This window comes from Photinus pyralis, unplaced genomic scaffold, assembly GCF_008802855.1.
Source record: "Photinus pyralis isolate 1611_PpyrPB1 unplaced genomic scaffold, Ppyr1.3 Ppyr1.4_LG6, whole genome shotgun sequence".
In the NCBI taxonomy this organism is placed as follows: Eukaryota; Metazoa; Arthropoda; class Insecta; order Coleoptera; family Lampyridae; genus Photinus; species Photinus pyralis.
In genome coordinates, this window is record NW_022170663.1 from 4,096,215 (window position 1) to 4,109,817 (window position 13,603).

The following is a 13,603-nucleotide window of genomic DNA, read 5'->3' on the forward strand; positions in this document are numbered from 1 at the left end:
TAAAACTTGTAAAATCTCGGAATCCAGGGCCAGTCAATGAATATTCATAGAAAATCTTTGACTGCATTGTTAAAAGTTCAATTAAAAAGTTAACAAAAACAACTGTGCGACCTTGATTACAACAATTTATAAAAACAATTTACTAAAATGTTAGGGATAAGGTGAAAAAGTTTACAGCAAAGATTTCAATTTTATACCTAAGAAATTATATTTGCGTAGTAATTTTAATGTTAATTTTATGTCGTCGATCTCATTGCATTCTGAGCATCCTGTTTTGCATGTGCAAAGGATTCTGGAGCTGGTATAGCTACGTCATTGTTTGCGGTATCAGTATTCCGCACTCATATCTCCAACCCCATTCTTCTATCGTGATATTTCTCTTCCGAGCCATGTTTGAATTTGCAGATATACCCTTTTGAGGTGTCCAAATGTGGTAGGTCGCAAAGACGGCAGTTTAATGCAGATATTCTTAACAGTTGCTTTCAAAAATTGTTATATCTTAATATATTTAGATCTTTTCTGTTTTGGGGGGTCGCGTATAAAGCAAGAGTGCATGTAAAACCAGCATTGAAAATGTCATTGGAATCTTTGCATTCATTTTTAAAAACTGTCGCCGCCGCTTTTCGAAATTTGTTGCAAATACATTTTTGTCACATTGGCAAAAAGCTGACAATCACCCATACGTTCAGCTGCAATGAAATCTTCCAGTACTGTACTGTACAGTACGATTCGAAAATAGCTGATCCATAATCTGAACGTTTCATTTCTACTTCTACTTTCTAAAGTACGTCGTCAATGTTAACGTCCTTTATCTGCTCAATTTTTCGTTCCTAATTTTGTTGATTCTATTACCATAGTTAATAAAAGACGAATTCGGATAAAATAATCTTCAGTGTTTTAAAAAATCTTGGGGATAACTCGGTGTTTTATAGTTTAAAGTACCTACATATAAAACACCTAATTATCTTAATAGCTATATCGTCAGGAATACGGTCAGTTAAATTTTTAGTTCTGTCAGTGAACACTGGAAGTCATCGTTTTCTTCAATGTATGTAAAAATCTGCTCCATTTCTGCGTCTACTTGTATTGTTTTTCTGCCTCTAGGTCTGTTTTATGGTACTTCTTAAATGTACGTAATAATCCGTGTGATATTTAGCTCTCTGGGCAACTAAATCCAATATGCCTACAATTCTTTTATAATTATTGCGACAATATTCACTTTTATCTTGACTTATTAAATTCAAAATAGTTTTCTTGAAATCAGAGGCTGATTTGTTGTTTTGACGATGTGGACTTTCTTATTTCCTTCGCTTCTTTGTCACATAAAAACACTTTTTCCAATCAAAAATTGAAGCAGCCCTTCGAAGCTTTTTCTTTCTCTTTCTTTAAATAAGCATAAATGCATCCTTTATTAATATATCTTTGTCTTCATACTGAATGTCCGTAGACAAATTCGCAAGTATTTAAATACTGACACAATCCATCCGCTCTTTCTGCAGAAGCAGCCTTCAGGTGTCATACGTTCCTTTTTCTCTTTTAGTTTTTATTTAGTTTTGTCGCCTTCGAAACCTCCTTTAGAAGTTTTATTTTGGTTTTAATTTAGGTTAGGGTTCATATTTAATTTTAGAATTAGGGATTAAAATTGGGTTTTGTTGGTGGTTGTATACCAGTGGCGTACCATTCTCTAGTATTCCTTTTATTTCTTTTGGGATTATAAATTACGTTTCACGGAGAAAAATGTATGTTAAAGGTAATTAAAAATATAATAATAGCTATCAAAAAATATAATACGTATAGGGATAGCTATGAAGAATTATAAAATTTATCATATACATATTGTTGCAAGTGTATAGCTAGTTTTACTATATGTATATTGTTTTAACTCATACAAAAAAACTGTATGTAACGGCAACCATCTCATATGCATGCTTTTGTAATACGGGAGTAGTTGAATTAACATCTCCGCTTTGTATTAATAAGTAACTTAGATTATTGCAACTAATATACACAATACACACCCTGCCAAAAATCGACTGCACCAAAATTTCTCGGGAAAACACTTTTTCTTATTAATTTTGGTGCGTAGAATCCAAAACAATTCGTACTTTTTCGATCAGACTTCTCAATCAAAAGTTATAGACTAGAAACCAATTTCGAAAAAAAATTCAAAGGGCTGTAACTTTTGAACTAGTAGCCCAATCTTGGAACTGTTTGAAATTATGGATTCTACAGGCCACATTCTATAAGAAAATTTTTTTTCCGGGTCGATCTGAGACAATTTTTTTTTCGGGGCTCAAAAAAAGGCAGTGTATAACCTTCCTTTTTTACCAAAAATCGACTACACCAAAATTTCTCGGGAAAACACTTTTTCTTATTAATTTTGGTGCGTAGAATCCAAAACAATTCGTACTTTTTCGATCAGACTTCTCAATCAAAAGTTATAGACTAGAAACCAATTTCGAAAGAAAATTCAAAGGGCTGTAACTTTTGAACTAGTAGCCCAATCTTGGAACTGTTTGAAATTATGGATTCTACAGGCCACATTCTATAAGAAAATTTTTTTTCCGAGTCGATCTGAGACAATTTTTTTTTCGGGGCTCAAAAAAAGGCAGTGTATAACCTTCCTTTTTTACCAAAAATCAGGATACACACATTGGTTTCGAATATATAAAATTATAAGTTCAAAAATCATGATATATTTGCAACAATAAGGTATAATAATCAATATAATACAGTTTTGTTGTACTTATACTGCCATATTGTATTGGCCCAACCCTCAAAATCTCTGGAACATCACTCATGATTATAAGTGGTATAGAATTCATCTATAAACTTCACCAAAATTGGGAGCCACATACACATACGCACTGAACGACTGTCGACTGAACAAAAACCGCATACAATATACAATACAGAGCTTTTAATAATTTAATGCAACTTTGCAACGGTTGTTTTCAAAATAAGCTTATGCTTATCTTGCAGACTCGGCATCATTACAATTACATCATATGTTAAAAATTATTATATGGGTTGTTAAACTAACAATCTTTCAACCGCAAGGTTTTCATTTAAGCATGCGTTATATACTAAACTGTATTATACACAAATAATAAACCCATTTTGTTAATAAACTATATAATATCATTATTATAGTGAGAATAATTTTGATTAGACATATTCATATTGTACAGCGTGTGTCAAGGTTTGTTTGATTTAATAATAGCTTCTCGTACTGATTACAATATCATTTTTACTATATGATTTTAACAATCCATTTTTCTCCGTGTAAAATTCGCCGTATTTTTTTCCTTATATCTATTATGCCGTTTTTACCCTCTTCCTATTTCTTTTGGTTCTTTAATCTTTTCCCCATGATTTTATGCTCGTCTATCTTTCACTCTACTTTCTACGTTCTCGTCTTTGGTTTTCTCTGTAGCGTCCTCTATCGTTTGTTTGTTGTATTAATTTTCCCGCCTTACGTTTATTTACCCGCCTTTTTGTTATTTCCGGTTAAAAAGAACGTCACACTGGCTAACACCAAAGAAGAAATACAACTATGGTTGGACCACAAAAATGTGCGCTATACGAAAAAGATGACCAAACTGAGGTAGTATGAAGTAATAAAAAGATGGATATTCACCATTATGTAATAGTAATTTAGGAATATAGTATTGATTTACTTTAATAAACGATAATTATGTTGCAATTGAAATGATTAAATAAATACCTGATTTCCTGCATTTGACAAACTGAAATCTAATGGAACTGAGCAAGGTCAATCGATAAATTAACAAAGTAGTTAGACATGACCAGTAAGTATAACTTATAAATATTAAACAGAAAGCTTACAAACACTTAGATCATTTATACTATACTTTATACATTTATACTTATATTTATTCATAGCACAGCGATATTGTTATGAACAATACACTTAGTGGGAAGTTACACTACTTTCCCCCGATTCTTTTTTTAGATGATACGATCTACAGTATCCGGATGGTGGTGAGTTGGTCTGGGGAAGGAAACTTTAGAGGGGGATAATTTGATTGCCAGCTGTTAAGCTGATATCTTTGAAAATAAATGAACACCAGCGCATTCTCGAAAATGACGTTTTTCGGTTTTTTTGCCTCCGTTATTGTAGAGCTACAAGAAGCTTTGAAAAGGAAAATTCATCTACATAAGATTCTGTATAACACTGCCAATGTATGTGACCTTATATCTCTTACGATTTACGAGATCCCCATTGTGAAAATCAACAAAAACTCACCCTGTAGGTATAAAAATATTGCATGTTCATAATACTACCCCTACATCCATTTTTGCAACCGAGTACTTTTTTCTACTTTTAGTTTGATAGAACAAATAACGGTGTTCAGTTTTTTCCACTTTTTAAAAGTACGTTGCTACTGCAGTTGAATTTAATATTAACTTTCTGCATACATGCACATACACTACAAATAGTCAGTACAGACAAACGAAATCCCCATAAATAAACAGAATATAAAAGCTACCATCCACTCAGTCTAATATCCGAACAAGTAAAATTATGCAGAATTTATTTGCATTCATAAATTTTTTGTTGTCTGTGCATTGTGTACGTGCAATAAACGTATACGAGAATAATATGAATTGTAGTTTAGCGTCTAGTCATACAACATGGTCTATACATGTTCAACGAAACTGTTTATGAAACATTGCCATGTAATCATCGCTGAATTTATCGAAACCGATTCTGCAAATGCACGGCGCACGCATTAAAGTTTAATTGCATTGAGTTATAGCTTTGTAAATGACGTTCGGATTTAAACCTAAAATTAAATACGCTGCGGAAAAAGGGCATTTAGATCTATAAAAAAATCCGCGCGCACTGATTAATCGATAAGTTTGATTTTATGGTCGCTGTATACGTACTTCTTAAATGAGTTAACATGCGTTTTATTTAAAAAAGCTAATCATAAAAGGAGTAATAAAGTAAGCTGGTTTTAATAGCAATTAACAGATTATAAAATATCTTTAATGATATTAGTGTTATAAGATACATAGAAAAAGATATTAATGTAATTGAATCGTAAATGCTAATACATCACCTATAAAAAATTGCAATAAATTACTTTTCGAATAAGAAACCAAAAGTTTTATGGCCGTACCTTAGAAACTCGGGAAAAAGATTTTTATGCATTTTTATGTGTAAACACCGAAAAGATTTTAATTTTTTTCCTTTCTGGCTAAAGATGTTTATTAGTAGCGATGTTGAGCTATTCGAAAACAAAGTTTTATTAGTTCTTCGGCATTGGACACTCGTTAAAAAGATGCGGTTTTCACTTTTACGGTCGAAGGCAATTGCCCACAATGGACTGTCCTAATGGGTTTCAATTTTTGGATGCAAGATTTGTTGGGGCAATTTTATTAATCTCATTAAGTAAGCAAAACAACTATCGTCATTCGTTGTGTACGATAATAAAGTAAGGTAAAAGAAACAGTAAAAGTTTTCTTCGACACAGCTATTAACAGACAAGCTTAAGTATAAGTTGACAGCCATTAAAACATTATTATACCACAGTAAAACTCTTATCAAATCTATAAAACACGGCAGTTTTAATTTACACTCTATCTATAGACAAGACAATATAAAAACAGTTTTTTAACTGCACCTATACACAGTTTAAATATTTTTTCTTGTTTTTTGAGTGGTTCCAATATATCATTGCCCCGATGGTGTTGCGATACCAAGGAACAGGTTTAAAAATGAGGTGCGGTAGAGAACAATTAATTGAATTCAAATCTGATATCGTAATAATATACAACATTTGACCCGACGATTTGCATTAATCCGAAAACATTTACAACAATAAACTTACAAGAATCTGATTGGCGAATAAATTAAAACGGGAATTGTTCTAATTCACCTCTAGTTTTGGTGTTCGTTGCTGGCGTGGGCGAATTACTACCATATCAGTGTTGGGAGTCCTTGCTAAGGACCAACTTTTATTATACAAAGTACGATGTAATGTCGAGATCTGATCAGCTGCTTGTCCTGTGTCTAGCCTTACTGACGCCGGGGACCGTGTTCAAACCAATTATAACACCTTTAACAACTAAATGACTTCGATGGGCATGGTTGACAATGGACTAAAAAGTGCCTTTGAAGTGGATAATTTATAGCGGGAATTAGTTGTATACAATCGAAAAATTCGATTAAAAGTTTTTAATGGTAGCATTTACAAAACCCACGAAATGGTAACCGTAGATCATTTCACTTTTAAAACGATGTAGGTACCTACTTGTTGATAGCCATCGGATGGGTGCCTTCTACAATTTGTATCGAATATAATTATTTTGTTTGAAATTATATTAGTTGATTTTCTCATTCCACAACCCTTAGCACTTACATTTAAAAGACCTACAATCAGTCTAGGTCAGCTTTCTGTGGTCCAAATTTATCCACCACACTAAAAAATGAGAGACTACTTCGAATTCTCTGATAATGAAGTAACAGAGTAAATTTGAAAGTACATAGTATTCAAATACATTTTATTTGCCTAAAGTATTTAGTATTTAAATACTTTTTCAAAGTTTTCTGCCGATCTTCATCCTCTGAGAAGGAATTGCCTGAATCAAGGATGAGGTTTTGCAAGGGCTGGTTTGGAAGGGATTTCAATTTAGGTTGTTGTGAAACATTTTCTTTGTTCGGACCGAAGGATATTCAAGTTGCGATATGCTTGACAAAAACGAATAATTTTTGCAGCTAGAACGAGAAGAAGCTTCAACTTAGGGTGGAATTCATAGACATTACTTAAGTTAGACTTACACTTTACTAAGTGCACACTTAGTTTAGTTTAAGTGGAACTTATATTTACTGTTAGTATCTGTCCAAATTTCGCGCGTTACTATAGCAATAATGTCATGCGTCACCTTAACTATATCTTTGAATACCACTAAGTACGCGCTAAGTATGAGTAAAGTGTAAGTCTAACTTAAGTAATATCTATGAATTCCACCCTTAGTCCTTGGTTTAAACCAGACGAATTTTAAATTCAATACGGAAAATTTGTTAGAAAGTAATATACACTGTGAGTAGGTGTTTAATTTCAGGGGTTAGAAGGGAACGGGTAGTGTATTTTTTAACTTTAGAATAGTAGTTATGCCTTCCCCAATAGTTATTTACATAAAAGTCAGGAAAATGACACATTATTGGCGAGGAAACATTGAAGTACGAGGCCCCTTCGGGACCGAGTACTTTAATTTCCGAGTCAGGTATAATGTCATTTTACTGACGAATTTTGTATTGACCCGAAATCTTATTTTAATATAAAATTTCAATTTTCATATAGAACTTTTGATTAAGATCAATCTGTCAGTGATGACAGGAGTCATTAGGTATAGACATTTAGCAATGTCAAAACTGCGGCCGGTAAAGTGACAGGTGCGGCCAGTAAGAGACAAGCGGCAGGAGACGCAGCTTGCTCTGCCCTCTGTCATGAAAACTAAAATTTCCTGACAGAAAGTAGGCATGAAAATGAAGGTTTCAGGACGATTTTGGGTAAAATATTTGTAAATCTTCCTCACCGGCAGTAGTGATGATGATGGGTGACTCTTTATGTCAGATTTCAACTTTTTTAATTATTCAATGTAGCCATGGATTGGACTGAAACTCAAAGCCGATCATGTCATTTGATTTCGAAGTCGATTTTGTTTATTTGGTTGTAGAGAAACTACTCAAATTACTGAAGCTACTCAAACTACTCAACCTACAGAAACTACTCAAACTAATCAAACTGCCAAAACACCCAAAGTACTCAGACTACTCAAGCTACTGAAGCTCAAAAATTTAAAGTCGTTAAAAAACTAAAAAGTATTGAATAGTTTTTATGCTCATACCCAGACTACTGAAATTATTCACACTACTCAAACTACTCATCCCACTCAGGTTACTCAAGATACTCAAGCTCAAGCTCATGATGGGCACTGGGTGATTTATAATGAAATAGCGAAAATTATTTAATACTACCTGTTACGGCCTGATGTTTTTAATTGATAAGGAATCCCATCTATGCGTTCTTCAGAGTGCTAAATGTTCGCTACATCTATTGAAATAAGTGTTTGTACTCCAGAGTTGGACTGGGTCAAGCATAGAGTGACCCAGTGACCCGGTGACCCAGTTAGTTTACTGACCCAGTGACCCGGTGACCCAGTGACCCGGTGACCCAGTTGACCCGGTTGACCCAGCTTGACCCGGTGACCCAGCTTGACCCAGTGACCCAGTTTGACCCGGTGACCCAGCTTGACCCGGTGACCCAGTTTGACCCGGTGATCCAGCTTGACCCAGTGACCCATCTTGACCCAGCTTTACTCAGTGACCCGTCTTGACCCGGTGGCCCAGTAATTAAATTATTGTTAGGTATCATCCAAAACAATTTCAAGTAACTTTTAATTTAAAAAAAAACTTCCTCAATAATATTCGGCAACAAGCACGTAGCCCAATTTCATTCAAGAGAACTAATACCTAAAAAAATCAAATGCATTTGTTTATAGTTTGTAGTCAAGTAGTCAATGAAAGTATTTAGAGAAAAGATTTATTTGGATTAAGGTAACTAGTAGAAAAAAATTAAATGTGAATGAACACCTGTAAGCAAACTGGTAAGCCCTGAAGCAAAGAAATAACATTATTCTAATACAATTCGGGACATGGAAAGTTTTTTACGGCAGTATTAAAGCAAACATCACAGAAATGGCAGTTGTCAAGCAATCGAGTATTATTTTCAACAAACGAGCATTTCATTTATTGCATAATCTGTACACTTGAACCGAGGGCACTGACTTAACTGCGTTATTCGATCAAACTAGGTGACTGGGTCGAATTGGGTCCCCGGATGAAATTGGGTCGCTGGGTCAAACTGGGTCACTGGGTCAAACTGGGTCACTGGGGTGGGTACTGGGTCAAAGTTGGGTCACTGGGTCAAACTGGGTCACTGGGTCAAACTGGGTCACTGGGTCTAACTGAAAAGAGTATGACGTGACCCAGCGACCCAGTGACCCAGTTTAATTTAGTGACCCAGGTGACCCAGTTGACCCAGTGACCCAGTCCAACTCTGTTGTACTCTATGACCCGCCCGCCGTAAGAAAAACCAGGACGGTAGTCTTCTTTACCAGGATATGTAACGGAAACGTCATTTTTAGCGTTTTCAAATACAAAGCCTTAAGCTGTAGACCTCGAAAGAATCGCTTTATGTGCTATATGAAACCCCTTTGTTAAACAGAGCGTTTATAAATTCCAATACTTGTTGCATTCCAGGTGTGAGACATCAAGTTTTCTTTCCGCGCAGAACTTCCACCATGATTTCAACCCGGGATCATATTGTCGCAGGATACTTACTTCCTCGTATTGAAACCAGGCAATTTTCGACCGAGTTCGGAGGGCTGGGAGGATAAGATAAGGATAAGATAAGATTCCCGCCACTAGGGTAAGAGTCCTCCATAACGGGTGAGAATGTTTCACCTAGTTGGAATATCGCAGGTTAAGATTATACAAATTGCAGGAAAAACCCAGCATTCTCGATCCCTTAGTCAAGAGAGAAATTTCGGGCATTTTTTGTTGTCCCAAATTTAGCCGTTATTGTTTGAAAATTTGGCATTCCCATTCTGTAGGTATCAATTTCAAATCTTGTCGATTCAGGATGTACGAGGCGAAGATGGTTCGTTCGCACCATGTCCAAATCTGTCTGGTTAACTTACTCAATGTGAAGAGTTCAACATTTCTCATACGGTTGATGTACCAAAAAAAGAAGATAGCGAGCAATTCTAAATAATTACATGCAGAGCTTTATCTTCGCCAGATCATGGGATCTTACTCCATTGCAGTAAACAAACTCCCCAACCTATTGTAGAGGCTTCCGAGTAAATCTCCATTTTATACCTATCATTGTCTGCATAAGGAATCTTGCTTATCCTTCACAAATCCCTTGACAAGCTTGGCGAAATTGACGTAGGTCCGTTTATCCGCTATAATTTCCCCTTGTCTTCTATAGAGCTAGGAATTTTTCCCTCTCAAACGATTTTGATTTTGTAAATACTCATAATTCTATGCGACTTTCTATTTAACTGACCATTAATTTCTACTTGATCGTTCAAACGTCTCCTCGAACTCGATCGAGAAAAGCTTCGAAAGCTGCTTTTGCGTTTTCTTGTATGTTTAGGCATCTCAATTTACATCTCACGCTGGTTTTGTTCTTCATGGTACTCTAATGAAAAGTCTCAACGAACAAAAATGGAAATTTTTTTTTCATTTGTTATATAGCTTTACGGAAAGCTATAGAAGGTTTCCAAAGCAAACTCTTTAATAGAAGATGATTGTTTCGCCGTAATCTAGTTAGAATTTCCACCCATTTAAATGTTTACTGTACCACACGGCTACCGAGATGGACCAACCCGCATGCCTTTGTTCATATTTCTTGTATTTGGGGAGGGATATGGATGGTTAACAATCCCAAGCTTTATTTTATGATCTGGAACATACTACGACAATTTCAATCTCGTACTGTAATAATTCCTTCTAAAGTTAAAGCGCCTACAAAAATCGTGTACGAACGAGCGAAAATAAGCTTCCGCTATATAACGTTCGCCTATAATAAAACTTAATACAGCGACTACAATAATTGCATAGTAGATTTAAACAAACACTGTTTAGTGTTTCTATCGGTCCCTGTAAAAAACAAATTAATTTCAAAGTGAAATATACGTTTATTGGTTTATACTTAGATACTACGGAAAAATTTACAACTTGATTTAAAAATAATGGAACTTCAAAATAACAGTAATTAAAAAGTGCATTTCCAAATGAGAAATATTTTACTATTAAAAAATCAACAACTTTGGAAATGATTCATCAAACGTTTCCAAAAAAAATATACAAGATCTGAAAAATTACACTAAACTAAACATTTCCATACACAAAAGAATGGTAAGAAGTTCAACATTTCACTAAACTTAACTTACATTTCCAAAAACACAAAAGAATGGTAAGAAGTTCAACATTTCACTAAACTTAACTTACATTTCCAAAAAAGATAGAACACCAAAATTGCACTAAACTAAACATTTCCATACACAAAAGAATGGTAAGAAGTTCAACATTTCACTAAACTTAACTTACATTTCCAAAAAAGATAGAACACCAAAATTGCACTAAACTAAACATTTCCATACACAAAAGAATGGTAAGAAGTTCAACATTTCACTAAACTTAACTTACATTTCCAAAAAAGATAGAACACCAAAATTGCACTAAACTAAACATTTCCATACACAAAAGAATGGTAAGAAGTTCAACATTTCACTAAACTTAACTTACATTTCCAAAAAAGATAGAACACCAAAATTGCACTAAACTTAAACATTCAAAAAATTGGTAAAAACTTCAAATTACCTTAAACGTCCATTTCCAAACAAAAAGCAAAAATCTAACAGAAACGTGTATTTCCAAAAAAATAATAGTAAGAAATTCAAAATTACACCAGTAAACTTAAACTCCTATCATTTTTACCTTGACCTACTTTCCAAGGTCACCGTCAGGTGGTGAGTGACTTTGAACTGGTCCAGAACCGGCCCTATATGACTACTAATAATGACAAAAGAAACAAAATTTCTACTTTCTTCGTGAATTTTAAAAATATGGGCCAAGCGCATTTGACGCACAGGATGGGTTCAATCCAACCGAAAAAAAGTAATGCTTGGAACTCTACCAGGACCGTCATTATGGCTTCGATGTTACGATGCACGAAAATATAAAATAAAGAACCCGCCAAGTCCGCGCCCGGTTCCGAGTTTTACCTACGAAGTCCGGGTACGGGTCAGGATTTTACCAACTAAGCCCTGTCCGGGTCCGGGGACGCGTTTTACCTACACCCTCTATACTTTGGAACCGGTTTGTCTGTACCGTTCCGATAGAATACGATCTGATGGAATAACGCTTAAAAGGTCAATCTCTTGCACGGGACTGACTGTACATGCGTGGAGACCTTATCCACAATAAACCTGAAAATTACTTCTGTAAGGGCTGGTGCCGCAGCAGAAGAGGCATACTAAAAAACACAAAAAATACCAAGATCTAGAGAAAGACTATATATTTATGGTGAAAGGAATTGCGAGATTTTCTCAAATGGAATAGGCATCAGAAGCAGGGGAGATGTTTAATTGCGGAATTGCCAAAGGATATCCTTGGCTATTCAACGCGGAAATAGCGCATGTATCCTAGGCACTCTCCCGGCGGAAAAATTGTTGGACGAAATTTATTTGTTATAGTGATTGCTTTGTCTCTTACACAATTTTAAGTATTTCGTCTTAGCACAGATTAAAATACTTTTGTCTGTGGTCTTAGTAAAGAAATTAATCGAAACAAAAAGATAATCAATTATTGAAAAGTCCACAAATTTTGGAGAGAAGAGAAAGTTATAAAATTGGTTACACATTTTGTAAGGACTACCTATTCATTGGAATTCGAAGTAGGAAAATTAACAGTAGATTAAATTGGCGTTAAAGCAAAAACATAACGAGAAAAATGATACCTAAATTACGTATTTTTTAGACTCGTTCTTTATTCTTGTCGTTTCTTAAATATAGGGGCGTAATGAGACTATAAACGCCTTATCTATAACTTCTTTTTTGAATATTATAATTTTTAAACTGATTTTTCTGTTTTAATTACAAAGTTAAAAATTTTTAAAGATCAAATATTCATAACAAATAATAAATTTCTTCCATGGGGATCGCAGTTGGAAGCGTCCCCATTACACTTGCCGCATTGCCACGTTGTATAGCAATACTGATTTTTTGTCTTAAATAACTAGTAGCTCGAGGTTCTCCAGTAATACTGGCAATACGTTTTCCTAAACACTCCAGAAAATTACGAGCCTCTCTGCACCAAGGTCCCAAAGTCTCTACTGCGAAAGGTATAAAAATATGGTTCTGTTCTATAATTGAACAATATTTCCTTATTTTTATACCTGCCGCAGATTCAGCTACTGCACCACCCGTTTTACTTGATAAATTAACATGGGATGGTGCTAGACTGTCGGTGCATGTGGCATCCCAAACTAGCATTTGTCCTTTGGTCCAAGGCACAAGGGTCATTCCATCAGGACGTTTATTGTCGTCACGTCTTAGGCCTACAGGTTCCAACATAGCAGGGTATTTTGCCGATGCAAGTGAACGATGTATTATTTCATTCAAAGATGAGTGTCGAGAATGTCGACCTGCGCTCATCGAGCAAGATAGTCCGTGTATTCCACTGCTGTCTACTTGCGTACCACAAATGCAAGTATGAGGAACGCAAATGTTTGTTCCAAGACGTAAACTGATGGAAATACGAAACGTATTGTTGTCCAATAACAATCCAATGGTTTTAGAGGGAAGTGTATTTAACCATGCGTTAGATTCTGGAACCACCGAAGCTTTATATCTCGCGATATCGAGTTCACTTGTCAGTGTCATAGATCTTACTACACGTTCAACGTTGATCAAGTCCCAATTTCTTTGAACGGAAGGTATAGATGACTTTTGAAACTGTCATCTGGATGAAATAAAAAATCCTCTTAGGTCGCTTTCT